Genomic DNA, 17,093 nt, shown 5'->3' on the forward strand with positions numbered 1-17,093 from the left:
CACCAGGCCAATAATCAGGTGGGCGACGAGCACACATCCCATCCCTCCAACATCAACCAGTCTGACCATGACCTCCATTATACAGCAGCAACTGAACAAACTCTCACTTGATTAATATCTGAGTGTACACAACCATCAGAGGGAAAGTCCGGTTTACTCACCATCCTGGAACATCCCAATTCTAACAGTGAAAAACAAACTGCAATCAGTTTCATTAAAAATGTTCACTTCAGATTCCTTATTTGTGATTACACTCTAAAACCTGTTAAACAAAATCAGTTTACTGGAAAATAAAACAGAATGAAGTATATTTATGATAAGCAGGCATTTTTATACTTCCTTCCTTGTTTAATGTCAAAACGTGTTCAATCTTGACCAAATATCAATGCTATTTATGTTTGTACATGAAATCTGATGTAATTTCATTTGCACAGAAACTCTAAAATAGAAGACACAAAATTCTACCTGCTCCACCTGGTCCACAATCATTCAGACTAGTTTTTAAGGAACTTAACTTAGCGTATTCGACGTAATAAGCGCCCAGGACGCTCTTATTATAAATAGCGGACTCTTATTAGAATATTATTATGGTGAAAAAAATCACCGTTAAAAGATCGCAGATTTCGTGGTTTATGCTGACAGCCTGAAATGTTTCTATATGACAGATATATTTTTCCAGGACTTAAATGCCCATAATTAAGGGTACATATACCACACGAGTGCTAATTGAGATTGTTCACTAGCCAATATATTAGCAAATATTGCCATGGGCGCTTATTAGAGCGGGGCGTCAAATACGGTAACTTTGACTAAAATGTACCAGTGTTTCCACGTGTTTACTCATCTCTGACAAGGCGAGTAGTCCAATAATTGGTATGGCCTTACTTGATGATAATATAGCTAGCATTGGACTAGTTCAGAGGCAGAAATAACCTTACATAAGTCTGGCAGTTGAAAGGGTCACAGCAAACGCATGAGGCATATCAATTCACTGATACCTAGGATGTCATCAATTGTTATGTACACACGTCACACTCAGCAATATTTCAGCTATATGATAGGGGTCTGAAAATAATCAAGTCTCTACCATACAATCCAGTGATTAATATCATGAGCATCGATCCACGCAATTGGGATCGATGACATGCATCAACCAATAACCGAGTCTGACAACCATTGAATCGTTAGTTTGTGATAGCTGGATACACTATATATAGAACAAATTATGGCCCGAAGTAGCTGTGGACACGCTCTCTGCATTAAGTCTTCAGTTTGGGTTTGAAAGTCCTCCAAAAGAAAAAAAGGCTGTAAGCAAGTTTAAGAGCTGTATTTCAGTGATTTCATCATTTGCTCATCTGATGTGTCGTGACACCAGTGGTATTGTCAGTCTGTATCGTGATACGTATCGTATTGCAAGATCTCAGGGGACATTCAACTGCAGAGGATGCCTCCCCCAAAGTCTGACATCGTATCAGCTATCAGGATACATTTAACACACTGACTAAAACTAGCAAGCTAGTGCCATTTTCAGCCCATAGCATGAAAAACAAGACCATAACGTTCTCTTCAGGATGTTGAGAAAGAAATTAAATTACAAATTATGCGCTTTTGTAGACAGCTAATCCTGCATTGTGCAAAACATAAACCCAGCAACTAGGCCCCGACATTAACAACAGACCAGCACACACCAAACTCGGAGCATCCATAATCTCCCACAGACAGCTAATGTACAGTATTCCTTCATGACACAACAGTTAACAAACCATAGCCAGGGTTTGTGTCCATGTTCATGTATCACGGACATCATCTAAACCACGGTCTATTTGAAAAGGATGGTGATAAAAGAGCTCCTAGGATCATGTGCACAGAACCAGATACCACATAAACTGTAATGCAGACGAGACACATGACACTAGATCCTCAGACTACAGCCGTGAAATAGTCATCAAACCAGGCTGTTGGACTTGCAAAAGACTTCTCTGGACTGAAGGTCACGATGGTCATCACCGTGACAGTTATGAAGGCCTTGTGGTGTTTGATTGGTTGGTTGGTTGGTTTGTTGTGTAACGCCACGCTCAGCGATATTCCAGCTATATGACGGCCGCCTTTATGGTCTAGTGGTAGAGAGTCTTTCCTGAGAGAGAAGGTCGGTGGTTTGATCCAGGACGTGTCATATACCAAAAGACGTCAAAATATGGTGCTTGTTGTTACCCTGTCTGGCGCTCGGCATTAAGGGGCTAAAACAAGGACTGGTCGGTCTGAGTCAGTATTCATGGGGTATTCATGTTCAACTGCGGCATGGTATCTCACTTGGCTAGCACTATAGAACTGACACAGACACACACACACATGTGCATGCATGTCACTATATAACGGTAAGTGCAATAATCTTGGAAGCCATTTTAAACCCCATTTCACCTCAGCTTTATGGTGTTTGAAACCAAGGGGGTCCGGGGTCATAAAGATACCCTAAATCTTCAGTTTTAAACATTAGGGTTATTTGGAACACTGCTTGATTTTAGGTCATTCAGGTGAAGACATAGTCTACATGGTCTAGTTGTTAGGTGTTCAATTCCCGACATGAACACAATGGTCGAGGGCTAATTGCAGCACAACACCATACTCAATCGCTAACCCTGTAACTATTAGGGGTGAAACATTACATCGGTGCACAGGTGCATCGCGAGTTTTCATGCGACGATGTGATACACAATACGTTTCTTTCTGTATCGATACAAGACGATACACTTGTTAAAGTAAATTACTTACTACTGATTTAATTACCACCTCACCCCAGCATTTTTTGTCAGTCAAATATTGCAAAATGTGTCGTAAATAACTATTTATGTTCACTACTAAAATAGCCGCTACAAAAATGAATCTATAGCTAGCTTTTCCCTTGGAACCTGCTCTGAATTATTTATAGTCAAGAAGTTGCAATACGTATCGTATTGTGACCCATGTATCGTGATACGTATCGTATCCTGACCTTGCTGTATTGTTTCATCCCTAGTTACGATACTAAAGTGCTGGGTTTGATAATGTTTGTTTGTTGTTTAACGCCGCTCTCAGCAATATTCCAGCTATATGATGGCGGTCTGTAATTCATAATCGAGTCTGGACCAGACAATCCAGTGATGGACATCATGAGCATCGATCCACACAATTGTGATAGGATGACATACATCAACCAAGTCAGTGAGCCTGACCACCTGATCCCGTTAGTCGCTACTTAAAAGAAGCATAGTTTCCATTTACGGCAAGCATGGGTTGCTGAAGACCTGTTCTACCCTGGGTCTTGACCGGTCGGGTTTGATTAGGACATGGATACAATGTGTGATATACATTCCTTACATCCCAGTGGGATATTGAAGGAATATTGCCAAAAAATACACAAAATAACCTCTCACTCGTTCCTTGACTAAGTCAGTATTGAAAGTCAGCAGTTCACAATAACTATGAACTGGCACCTTTCCTGTAGTCCCAAATGGAATTCCTAATTGTTTCAGGAATACACTAGACTACAAATATTGTAAATCAGGAAAAATAATGCTGAGAACATTAACATAAACATGTACACACCATGTACAAAGGTTAGGTGGGGTGAATTGGGGTTCAACAAGATTATTGCAGTTATACATGCATGCACGTGTGTCAGAATGTGGCTGCTTGTACCAGTCTGGACTTATGCCAGTTTTATAGTGCTGCCCAATGAGTTACCATGCTGCAGTGTAACATGAATACCCCACTCAGACACAGATAATTAACTACAAGCTGATCAGAACTTGTTTTATCCTCTTTAATACCAAGCACCAGGCAGGGCAACAACAAATACCACCTTTTAATGTCCTTTGGTACAACGAAACCAGGGGATCGAACCACTGACCTTCTGCCCTCCTGGCAGACGCTCTATCCACTAGACGATGAAGGTGGTCCTTACATCGAGGTCCTTATCAGGGTGCTTGACATTCCTTGGTGTAATATATGAATCTAGGGACCCCTAAATCTGAATATCAGGTTCTAACAAGGATCCCTGAACATTCATGCTAAATCTTGAACACTACAAAGGCCAGATGCACACCACACCACATTGGTAATGGCTATGTTAGGACTAACAGGGTTTCACTTCATACATTACCAGGAGCATCAGTACCAGCATGACACGTGATTCTACCATGACAATGAAGAATGCTTGATTCTGATTGGTTAAAAAGAGGTTTCCTTTTTACTACAGAAACCCCTTTTAAATATATTAAGCCTTTTCACACAAATAAAATGTGCCCATGAATACATTGATAGCCTACATATCGATTAATAAAAAATGGCTGCTGATTGATTACCCATAGGAACTGTAAAACGTACAGATATTTCCTCTATTACATGCTGGTCTCTAATACATGCCGGGTCAACGGCTCCCGCAAAATTAATAGACGGCCTAGCGTCTAATAGAGGAAATACGGTTGTTTGATATCGAATGTTTTTGGCAACGGTATGATGTTCTAGGCCTGACTGCTTCGATGATGAGATTACACATAAAGCGCTCGGTTCTAAATTAAAATCAGAGGTATCTACTCTACAGTGGGACTACATAAAATTTCAAAACACAGCAGGTTTATCTCCACACATTCCATAGCAAGGAAAATTATATGACATTATTATGTCATTATGACAACTAGTGACAATTGTAACAATGATGGATATGCATTGGTATGCATATATTGACCATTTGTCCCTTGGATTCATATCTTTATAGCATGTACATGGTTTAAAATGTCCAGCAGTCCACTCGATGGGAATAGGAGAAAAATTGAGGACCTCTTGCAGTAGAAGTATACAGTTTACATGGAAAACTTGGGTAAAATATTGTACACTTATATAATTGTACATATAATTCTGTCTGAATTTGTTTCATTTAGTGTTATGTTTGTTTGTTGTTTAATGCTGCACTCAGCAATATTCCTTCGGTATGTTGGTGGCCTGTAAATAATTCAGTCCAGACCAGACAATCCAGTGATTGATACCATGAGCAATGTCACCAGCCATCTGTGTAGGACGATAAGTACTCAACTAAACGCCTGGCTACCTAATCCATAAGTTCCTTTCGACGACCAGCATAGGTTGCAGGGGACCAAATCTACCCTGAAACCCCATGGGGTCATTCACTAGGACTTGGTACTAGTCCTAAAGTGCTTACAATTTCCTCAATGGTAAAGCTATCCATTACAGGCAGAAACTTTTCTTTATACATTGTATCACATTATAACATGTAGTGACCAAAATCAGTCAGTTTATGTAGTATTTTACATTAAATTGTTTGATAGGCTTTACATAGAAGTTGACTGATGACAAACCAGAGAAAATTTATGGATAACAGCTTTGCTTGACAACGGTATAAGGATCTATAGTATTCTTTACAGAGTCAGAAATTGGCACTAGTCCTATAGTCCTTACCAATCTGCCCAATAGTTAAGGTATCATAAGGACTACCGTATTCGACGTAATAAGCGCCCTGCTCTAATAAGCGCCCACGGCGATGTTTGCTAATATATTGGCTTGTGAACAATCCCTTCCATCCCTTCCAATTGATCAATGTTCACAAGACTTATTTATTCATGTATAATACGCACTCGTGTATTATATGCCCCCTTAATTATGAGCAATTAATCTCTGGAAAATATATCTGTCGTGTATGATACGCATATAATTTTTGTTTTGTATCATTTCAGGCTGTCAGCATAAACTACAAAATTTCCGATCTTTCAACTCTGTTTTTTCTTTCTCATCAAAATTATTTTCTAATAAGAGGCCCCTATTTCTAATGTTGAGAGCGCCCCGTCGAATACAGTAGTAGAAATTTGCTATTTTTAAGGGTTTTCTAATATGTTATCATTATAAGGACTAGTGGACTAAGAATGTTAGCTTCTACCGCTGCTCTACTGAAGCGTCACCTTTCCAGTAAATAAAGAAGTTGTTATCCATAAATTATCTCTGCATATTTTTACATTAACTTTGGTAATTGAAAATGACATTTACTTATGAAGGCTTTTATTACAATAAGTTGTGTACCTAAATATCACATGTTAGGAATAAACAATTGTATCATGAAAGCCTTATACTATATTTTATTCCTAATGTAATTCTGGCTTATGTAATGGATAAATGCTTCAGTTACATGATACTAAGACTATCACTGACAGCTGAGTGTAAGATAACAGAACAAAGTGGGCAAGTTGTGTATCATTATGACAGTCAGCAAATAGCACAGCAATAGTTGGTCTGTTGTTTAACACCGCACTCAGCAATATTCCAGCTATATGATGGCGGTCTGTAAATAATCGAGTCTGACCAGACAATCCAGTGATTGATATCATGAGCATCGATCCATACAATTGGGATCGATGACATGCATCAAGCAAGTCAGCGAGCCTGACCACCCCATCCCGTAAGTCGCCTATTACGACAAGCATAGTCGCCTTTACGGCAAGCATGGGTTGCTGAAGACCTATTCTAGCCCGTATCTTCACGGGTCACATAACAATATCACAGCAATAGCACAGCAATAATACAAAAATAGTACAGCAATTTCAAATACATCTATATTCAAATGTTTCTATCTTCACAGTTTACCTACATATTATCGTAAATTGAACCTACATGTTATCGTAAATTGAACCTACATGTTATCGTAAACTGAACCTACATGTCATCATAATTTGTACCTACTTGTTATCGATCATATTTTGTATCTACATGTTAGTATTATTAACACAATTTGGAAAAATTCTGAGTACAATAGGTCATTTTCACTTCATTCAAAACAAGAAATCTCAGACCTATTGAGGTCCCTGTCGAGGCAGACACCCTTAAACAGGAAAGTACCAGGCACTCCTTAGGTGAACTGTTTCCTCTGCCCAGATCATGTATATGCTATTTTTATTCAGGAGAGTACTGAGAAAACAGAGATATTTAGCCAGTGCTATATGAACTTTTGGGGCTACAACTTGCATGTATTTGTAACCTGACACAGGGTACTATATGGCCTCTGTCTGCTCAGGTCAATTACAGGAAGCTGACCACCATCACCAACATATTGTCAATGGCTTTCATATCACTGACAACTTTCAAATGGACACTCAGAATGTATAAAACTGCCGGTTGTAAACCACTCCCACATGCTAAACAAACAGCCACTATGACACAGTCTCCTGATCACACAAAGTGAAACTGAACTATTCACCTATAACGAAACCTAAAACTCTACAGTATTGATTCTTGTGAATCCCTGGTCTTTAATAGCAGTTCTGTTCATCAATAACTTCATTGCTTGGTACATCATTAGTTGTATTCATATCATGTAGTTGGAGTTTCCAGTGATATGTTGGCTGTAAATTAATCTATTGAATCAAAATATTGTTACTTTCAATAATAATACTTTTGCCCATACTTTTAATAATAACAGCACAGATATATAACTTTTTTTTAATCATAAACATGTATGATAATAACATATTTAGAGGCTCTAATAGAATCAGCTTATAAATGTTTTATTCATTAAGTCACAAACTGTGAAAATACACCTACAGGCAAATTTGTTATTTCTAAAAGTGATCATTTTCTTTGTCAGACCTACTTAGAAAGTCACAAAGCCTTTCTACAAAACTAATTGGGAAGTTCTAATAGAATTCAATTTGTGAATGTTCTATGCATATAGTAACAGACTGAAATTACACTTACATGTAAATTTGTTATTTCAAAGAGCGATAACTCTCTTTGTGGAACCCACTTGGTTAGTCACAAAGCTTTTCTACAAAGCTAATTGGAGACTTCTTATTGAATTCAACTTGTGAATGTTTTATGTGGGAGCATCCCCAGTGTACACTTGATTTCCTCATTCACCTCATAACCCTTATACAACAGCAGAGCTATCAACTTTGTAGAAAAACTTTGTGACTATCTAAGTAAGTTTAACAAGGAACATTATTGGTTTTAGAAAAAAAAAATTGAGCACAAGTGTAATTTCACAATCTGTGACTTCAGCCCCTAGTTGAAGGCCTTGTTTAGTCACCTTTCCTTGGTTTGTCGATTGGTTGGTTTACTCCGCACTCAGCAATATTCCAGCTATATGACAGAGGTCTGTAAATAATTGAGTCTGGACCAGACAATCCAGGGATTGATATCATGCGCATCAATTCACGCATTTGGGATCCATGACATGCTTCAACCAAGTCAGCGAGTCTGACCACCCGATCCTGTTAGTCGCCTCTTACAACAAGCATAGTCGCCTTTTACATGGGTTGCTGAAGGCCTATACTACCCTGGATCTTCACAGGTCCAGTTAGTTGCTTTCTTTCAGATCCCAACACACAACTGGGCACTTGAACTTGGCCCTTTAATACAATGTCAGTTGTCAAACATTTTATTTGATTAACAGAATATGGTTCGTATGATGTGATAAATTTGCAAAAATATTTTTATTATTGCCAATAGAAGTGCCAAAGTGATGTGTCAATGCCAGAGCAACATTTCCATTGCTTTAGGCAACTAGTTTCACCTTTCAAGATTGCTGTGGTCGGCACGGTCAGTGACAGGCGACTCTCTAAATGGTGAACCTTTAACATTAGGATTATGACAGGGACCCACTGATTTTCATCACAGACTTGTTACATACATCCGTGCTTTCATTAAACCCCGGATCTTCACGGGCCCATCTGTAGATTTTATCGGGGCGGTCGGGTAGCCTAGTGGTTAAAGCGTTCGCTCGTCACACCGAAGACCCGGGTTTGATTCCCGACATGGGTACAATGTGTGAAGCCCATTTCTGGTGTCCCCCGCCGTGATATTGCTGGAATATTGCTAAAAGCGTCGTAAAACCATACTTGCTTTCATTAAACTTCAAACACAGTAGCCAAGTAAGATGTTTTTGGTTCAAATTAAGTTTCAATTGTAGGTTCACAGTTCACTCCAAAAATGTCTTCCCTGTTGTTGTGATCATGGTACACTATAACGAGCATTAGAAATTGGCAATGTCCTATAGTCCTTCCAAACTGCCCAATACTTAAGGTATCATAAGGACTAGTAGACGTTTGCCCTTTTTGAGGATTTTACTATATATATATTTTATCATAAAGACTAGTGGACTAAACTGTTAGTTTGTATCGCTGCTATATTTCTTATGTACAAGTGCTACAACAGTGTACAAGCCTGACTCTTAGTATCTACTTCAGTTGAGTTGAGTATTATTACATTGACTGGGGGCATGGATGGCCCAGTCGTCTAAGGAGCTGTGATTAGCTGTGCAGAGTTGCGTCCCTTAGGCACGCCAGAAACTTATGATTGTGGGTTCGAATCCCGGTTCGCCGAGATTATGTTTCTAGGTTTGTCAGCACCATACCCGTGCTCGTGGGTTTCACTGAAGTGGTAACTGTCTGAGACCTGCATCACTTCGGGCTTTCCCCACACATTAAGCTGACACGCCGTGATATGACTGGAATACTGTTAAAAGCGGCGTTAAACCCAACTCACCCACTATTACATTGACTAGTTATTTGTAGAGCCTACTAGTACTAGGCTGGACAGGGTTCTGACTGCCGGCTAAAGTTGTAGACTCAGTGTGACATGTTGGGGCAGGTCATCCAAGGATGTCCCTACGTGACGAAGACAGAGATTGTACTGAACGTGTTGGGGCAAAAGGAAAAAATGAGGTAGTGTGACTGTGTAGGTCCACTGTCAGTATGCATGAACAAGTTTTGTTTGTTTGTTGTTTAGCGTTGCATTCAGCAACATTCCAGCTATATGACAGCGGTCTGTAGGTAACCGAGTCTGGACAAGACAATCCAGTGATTGATATCATGAGCATCGATATACACAATTGGGATACAATAGTATGTATCAACCAAAGCAGCGAAACTGACTATCCGATCCTGTTAGTCGCCTTTACAAGTATAGTTGCCTTTTATGGCAAGTATGGATTGCTGAAGACCTATTTTAACCTGCATCTTCAAGTGACATTAAAAACACTTTCTCTACGGGTGTGGAGGTATTACCGGTACACGGGTACATTGTGGTGCAAATTTTCAGCAATGTGTATAGCGATACGTTTGTAAATGTAGCAATATATTGGGCAAATATAAATAAGTATATTTATGTGTTCCTAATCGATATGGAGATGGAAAATAGTATCTTTCTGATACAACTTGCCTCTGACGATCTTTTTATTTATTAGTTTCTACACATCACGACTATCAAGCTCCTCACAGCAATAGCCCGTTCACGGAGCTCTCTATACCGAGAGTATAACAAACTAATGGTATCTGACATTAATACAAGGTATAACTCTGACTAACTCATAAAAAAAGTAAATTGGCAATATATTGTAATACGTATAACAATACAGGTTAAAGTATGGCAATATATTGCAATACAAAATCCAGGTCAATACACAGCCCTAACACTCCCGCAATGGCCGCTACCAGGATACTTTCAACCAATTCCAGTCATTACCTACAATACATACATCTACTAGAACATTATGTTAACAAGCAGTGTGGAAGTAAATAAAATAATCATTTGTCATGAGCAATGAAACTGTCAAAGTTTCCTTGCACAGAATTGTAGATGACATGTTTGCATAACAACTGTCATGTTGATCAATTCCTTCTATATTGTCTAACCTTAATTTCGTCACAACTGGCTTTTATTACATTTGTCAGAAAAAAAACTAGAAATATTTATTGACTACTTTGAGGTGGATAAGATCAACTCTGATTAAAATTACTGTTACAAAAACTCAAGGAATATCTACTTTGGTACCAGTGTTCGAAATAGCTGCCTGCCCGCTAGCCAAATGCCAGTGACGTTTAAATTGGGCAAGTAACATTTCCATAAAGCTGGTCCGACTGTCTAATTGAAAACTGTAGTCTGTAGAGTGCAGCATTAAGCAACAAACATACAAACAAAAGCTTACACAGTCATGGTATCAACACTGATTCAATGGTATCTGGTATTGATTTGTCAAGACATAGAAAGAAACAGGGTGGGAAAATATTAGGTAGTCACGATCTGCCAAGTGTAAAAGTATCCTTCAGACCTGTAGAAAGTTCTGATTAATAATACATTGACAATATGTTATTGTTATCAGCACTTGCAGAGAATGACTACTTTTTTTCCCTATAGGGTTTATAAGTCTGGCAAATATGTATCATGTATGTGGAGAACATATGGTCAAAGATCACATTTTATCTTTTGGGACTGTAGCAAGTTCCAACATGTACATCATGCTAGAAGCTCAGCTATTCATAGTCATAGTCACGTATTCACTTTGATCAAACTCTGATGTTATTCCATGAGCTACACAATGCACCTGTTCAAACAACATAGAAAGACCAATATCTGCAGTTTTTTGACACAGCAAAATTCCAGGGGTAGGCCCCAATGGTCAAATCCACTTGTCCTAAGTTTGGACAAGTGGTTTATGTAAATAGATTTGGAGAGAAAAGACCTTATCCCTCTAGAGCTGCACTAGTTTCAGACACTGGGACTAACAGACATGTGGCCAGGTCTATCCTGTGTATCCCTCTAGAGCTGCACTAGTTTCGGACACTGGGACTAACAGACATGTGGCCAGGTCTATCCCTTGTATCCCTCTAGAGTTGCACTAGTTTCAGACACTGGGACTAACAGACATGTGGCCAGGTCTATCCCGTGTATCCCTCTAGAGTTGCACTAGTTTCGGACACTGGGACTAACAGACATGTGGCCAGGTCTATCCCTTGTATCCCTCTAGAGTTGCACTAGTTTCAGACACTGGGACTAACAGACATGTGGCCAGGTCTATCCTGTGTATCCCTCTAGAGTTGCACTAGTTTCAGACACTGGGACTAACAGACATGTGGCCAGGCCTATCCCGTGTATCCCTCTAGAGTTGCACTAGTTTCGGACACTGGGACTAACAGACATGTGGCCAGGTCTATCCCGTGTATCCCTCTAGAGTTGCACTAGTTTCGGACACTGGGACTAACAGATATGTGGCCAGGTCTATCCCGTGTATCCCTCTAGAGTTGCACTAGTTTCGGACACTGGGACTAACAGACATGTGGCCAGGTCTATCCCGTGTATCCCTCTAGGTTTGCACTAGTTTCGGACACTTGGACTAACAGACATGTGGCCAGGTCTATCCCTTGTCAACAGATCACTGACATGGATGATCAATAACTCTTATCATGGATTTGATGACATGTTTACAAATGTCGACAGAAACTAAATGTAACATATGAAACAAATATGATCCAATTTATAACTAATGCTGCAGAATTTACAAAAGCTATTAATCAGGGTTTCAAATGAATTTTTATTTTCACTAGTCGTTAAGAATTATCTGCTACTAAGCTTTCATCTATTAATGGACAAAGTGGTAGTCAACACAGAAATGTCTCTCGTCCTTTCTGAATTTTACTAGTTTTGGAAAAAACGACTTTACGAGAATCCAAACCCTGAAATATAGACTTGTTCATCAATCTCCCGAGTTAACATAAAGATAGATTCAAAATAACACTATTACAGCTATATCACAGCAGCCACAAGTCATACGAAACAAACAATTGGGTCCCGAAGTCAATAGAAAAGCCTTGGGGCTTGAAACCATTAGCAGTAATAGTGTATGATGTATCAACACTCAATCTAGTAAAAACTAAAGATGTTATTGAAACAGCCAGCTGACGCTACACTGAGACCGCCACACAATGACACACATGCCCTGCTACCTTATCAATGTGCTGGGTATGATGTTACACAAAGACAGCCAGGCAATGGCACACATGCCCTGCTACCTTATCAATGTGCTGGGTATGATGTTACACAAAGACAGCCAGGCAATGACACACATGCCCTGACTACCTTATCAATGTGCTGGGTATGATGTTACACAAAGACAGCCAGGCAATGGCACACATGCCCTGCTACCTTATCAATGTGCTGGGTATGATGTTACACAAAGACAGCCAGGCAATGGCACACATGCCCTGCTACCTTATCAATGTGCTGGGTATGATGTTACACAAAGACAGCCAGGCAATGACACACATGCCCTGCTACCTTATCAATGTGCTGGGTATGATGTTACACAAAGACAGCCAGGCAATGACACACATGCCCTGCTACCTTATCAATGTGCTGGGTATGATGTTACACAAAGACAGCCAGGCAATGACACACATGCCCTGCTACCTTATCAATGTGCTGGGTATGATGTTACACAAAGACAGCCAGGCAATGACACACATGCCCTGCTACCTTATCAATGTGCTGGGTATGATGTTACACAAAGACAGCCAGGCAATGACACACATGCCCTGCTACCTTATCAATGTGCTGGGTATGATGTTACACAAAGACAGCCAGGCAATGGCACACATGCCCTGCTACCTTATCAATGTGCTGGGTATGATGTTACACAAAGACAGCCAGGCAATGACACACATCATAGGTCCCATCCAACAAGTCTGAAGCTCATTTCGGAGTAATGGTTTATGTAAAGTAACTAGATTTAGGGTGAAAAGAACTTGTTCCCTGTTGCCTTCCAAAATCACACTGATATTTTTCAAATGAAAACAATTCCATCTTTGGATTTCTGTCTATTTTATTCTGTTTCATGAGAATTTCATGTCAATCCATGTCATTTCATTTCACTTCACTGCACTGCACTTCACTTCACTTCATTTCACTTCATTTCATGTCATTTCATGTCATTTCATGATTGACTACAAATAAAACAAAAATACCATTTCTCTAGACTGTAAATACAAATTAACTATACTCAAAAACATTTCTTTGCAAAAGAACATTGATTTTAGGACACATTAGGAAATTTATGGTAATTACAAAAATGTTATTTACCAGAAGCAATATAATTAATTCAAATACATAATATCACAATTATACACCAAAAACTAAAGATATTAGTAAAAATGCTGTTGTATTTACCTAGTTGTTGACCACTTTAATCACATCATGTTGCTACCTAGCCAGCTGCCATGTGGCTCTGAGCATGCCTTACATGCCTTGATGACATGCATCTATAAATAAACTAGTGCACAGCGCACCCATGAAAATGAAAATAGCCTACCTTGATACCCAACTGAAGCATCATAAAATGAAGACATCTTTAAGTGTATGACCATTACATCCCTCTTCATGCTCTAGTTTCACTGTTCTCAGATTAACAACTAGTGGTTGTGTCTATCCCTGGTGTGTCAATCAATGACAGCTCATCCCACTACATTCAAGACATGATGTTATGCTAAGAGAGTCAATGATAGACATTCCCTACTGTTGTAAGGGTATGATGTTACACTAAGACAGCCAGTGACAGACACTGCCCACAATTCTCAAGGTACGACGCTCAGCAAAGAGAGACAGTCAATGACGGACACATCCCTACCTTCAGGATATGATATTAAGCTATGACAGCCAGTCAGTGACAGCAAGTCCAGCTACCTTCTGGATGTGTTGGGTGTGATGCTACACAAAGACAGCCAGTCAATGACATATTTTCCAATTCCTTCAAGGTGTGACCCTCTGCAAAGATGTGAACAGTTTTGATATTGTTCCGAGATTGTTCAGCTCCAATGAATATACAACACAAATCTAAGATACTATGAGGACAGAATCCCGCTTTGATACAAATGGAAACCTCAGTTTTGTGATTCCCATGAAGATTCAGAGTAGAATAGGTCTTCAGCAATCCATGCTTGCCATAAAAGGTGACTATGCTTGTCGTAAGTGGCGACAAATGGGATCTAGTGGTCAGGCTCGCTGACTTTGTTGAAGTATGTCATCGATCCCAAATGATGTCAATCACTGGATTGTCTGGTCCAGACTTGATTATTTACAGACCGCTGTCATATAGTTGGAATATTGTTGAGTGTGGCACAATGGTCTTGTACAGAAGGTAAGTGAATGAGCATCTATGTAAAAAATCTGAGTTCTTAATATCCATACCTCAAGCATTAGTCTTACTGTTTATATAAAAGTGCATATTCTGGTATTCAGAAATATAACATCAATTAAAAAATCAATAATGTGACACTTATGGACACAATGTATCTGAAAAATCATCAAAAATAAGTATCTAGTCCCGTGGGTTTTTCGGACACGTACTGCATGCCATCTGCCATGCACTTTGTTCGGGAGTGTTTCAATGTGAGCGAAACTGTTCACAGTTCACATTTGGCAAGTTGGGTTCAGCGTCAAAAATAATTTTCCTATGGTCACCCTTCCCACAGTTGGCTATAAAAGTAATACAGTGCCTCGTGTGACCCTGGGGTTTGTGTACGTCTGTATATATGTGTGCGTGTTATACCCACACTGATTCACGAATGCAGACGACCACTGAGGATACGTCAAGATTTCGATCTCATAGAAGGCTCCGTGTCGGTAATACACGAGAGTCTACAGTCAACGAGTGTATATCTCAGACGTTTACTAAGTGATTCGAACAAATGCAAACACAAGGTCATCTTGATAAGCTGTAATCTGCAAAGAATATAGATAAAATAGCTTGTTGGACTTTGCAGGAGGCTAGAACAGGCTAAAAATCAAAACAATCTCCTGGCACTCCCGTAGCATCGCACATATCGCTATCCAATGACGCATTGCCTACCTTTAGTTGTTTTGTCAACAGGGAGTCCTGTGCATGTACAAGCCGTCACCAAGATCTGATTAGTCGATCGGTTTACTACACAAACGTGTGCAAGATAAAAACATCACAACATTATCGCTTCTTCAACCTGTCATCTGCTTCAACGTCATTAGAATATAATATTGGTGGTACAACTAGTTTTCTATGAATAATATTGGATCGATATACATAAGCATTAATATCACAAACAAACAGTAAAACAATAAATACTGAAAAAATTAAAAGATGAAAGAATATCCTTTTATTGTGTAAGATATGATTTGGTTTTATTTGAAGTACATCATCAATTTCTCTTTTATACATAATTCGCTGTAGGACTAATAGTATTTGTCTTTATTTCCGGTTTCCCACGCCTGACGTCACTGCATAGGAAATGTCTGATGTTCTCACTGAAATATTTTCGGCTTTGCAACTCTTTCAAGGCTACATGTTTTTATTTTCGCAAAATAGTTTTCAATTAAAATGAATACCGTAAGAAATAATATACTTTACCTCTTGCAAAACTCAACAGTTTCGATGTTTGATAACAGTTTTGTTTTATGAATGTAGGTGTCATTTCCATTGCGTGGGCACTTCTAATATTTCCTTCCCGATTGTACTTCTTGGTCGACATGGTTGATGAAAAGATTTCGATTCGGTGAAAAGGTAAAAGATCAGAGATTATATACTTGGTATTCCCTTGGCCTTTTCTAATATTCCGAGAAAGAACTATATGCCAAAGATTGATTCATCGCGTCCCTGTAAGAGTACACTATAACCATTAAGTGCATGTACAATAAACCGCTTTTGCATATCAATCAATAAAAGCGTCATTTTCCTGGAAATCGTCTTTATGGTTGTCACGACAACGTCAATCTGACGGGATTTAAGAGTAAGTATTTACGAGAAGACAATTGTTTAAGTTGTTTTAAGCAAGTCAGGGCAAGCTTATTGCTACCATAAGTACACCTACATTATATATGCACCTAAGGTAGAATCGGTATTTGAGATCCACACGTAAATGGTGGTAATGAATTTCTAAACGCGCCGGGTATGCAAGCTGTCGTATCCACTATAGGAAACAACCACGTCCTAGATAAGGGTAGGGGGAGCGGATAGTGGACACGGGTTCTATTTCCCCCATGGGTACAATGTGTGAAGCCCATTTCTGGTGTCCCTCACGTGATATTGCTGTAATATTGAGCAAGCGGCGTAAAACACACTCACTCACTCATGCTAGATAAATATGTTATTACGATATGGGTTATCGACAACATTTCACATCACCTGAGACGCATGTAGTAAGGGATGTATGTCGCCCGTTTACAAACTGGTAAATCTCACGAGCACGGTATTGTGTGGACAGACCAAAGGACACTCTGAGCGGATTAGAGAATCCTGGCACGGCAAAGGGAGACAA

General features: G+C 39.4%; 1 protein-coding gene across 1 annotated transcript in view; it reads right to left on the bottom strand.

Annotated features, from left to right (window-relative positions):
- LOC139456166 (protein retinal degeneration B-like) overlaps window positions 1–15,781 on the bottom strand; it is a 165,400-nt gene extending 149,619 nt beyond the window's left edge. The window contains exon 1 of the mRNA XM_071237721.1: window positions 15,656–15,781. The gene's annotated coding sequence lies outside the window, so the exon portion shown is untranslated. The remainder of the gene's footprint in view (window positions 1–15,655) is intronic.
- Window positions 15,782–17,093: the final 1,312 nt, after the last annotated feature.

The sequence above is a fragment of the Haliotis cracherodii genome, unplaced genomic scaffold, assembly GCF_022045235.1.
Source record: "Haliotis cracherodii isolate W230 unplaced genomic scaffold, xgHalCrac1.p SCAF_11, whole genome shotgun sequence".
Taxonomy (NCBI): domain Eukaryota; kingdom Metazoa; phylum Mollusca; class Gastropoda; order Lepetellida; family Haliotidae; genus Haliotis; species Haliotis cracherodii.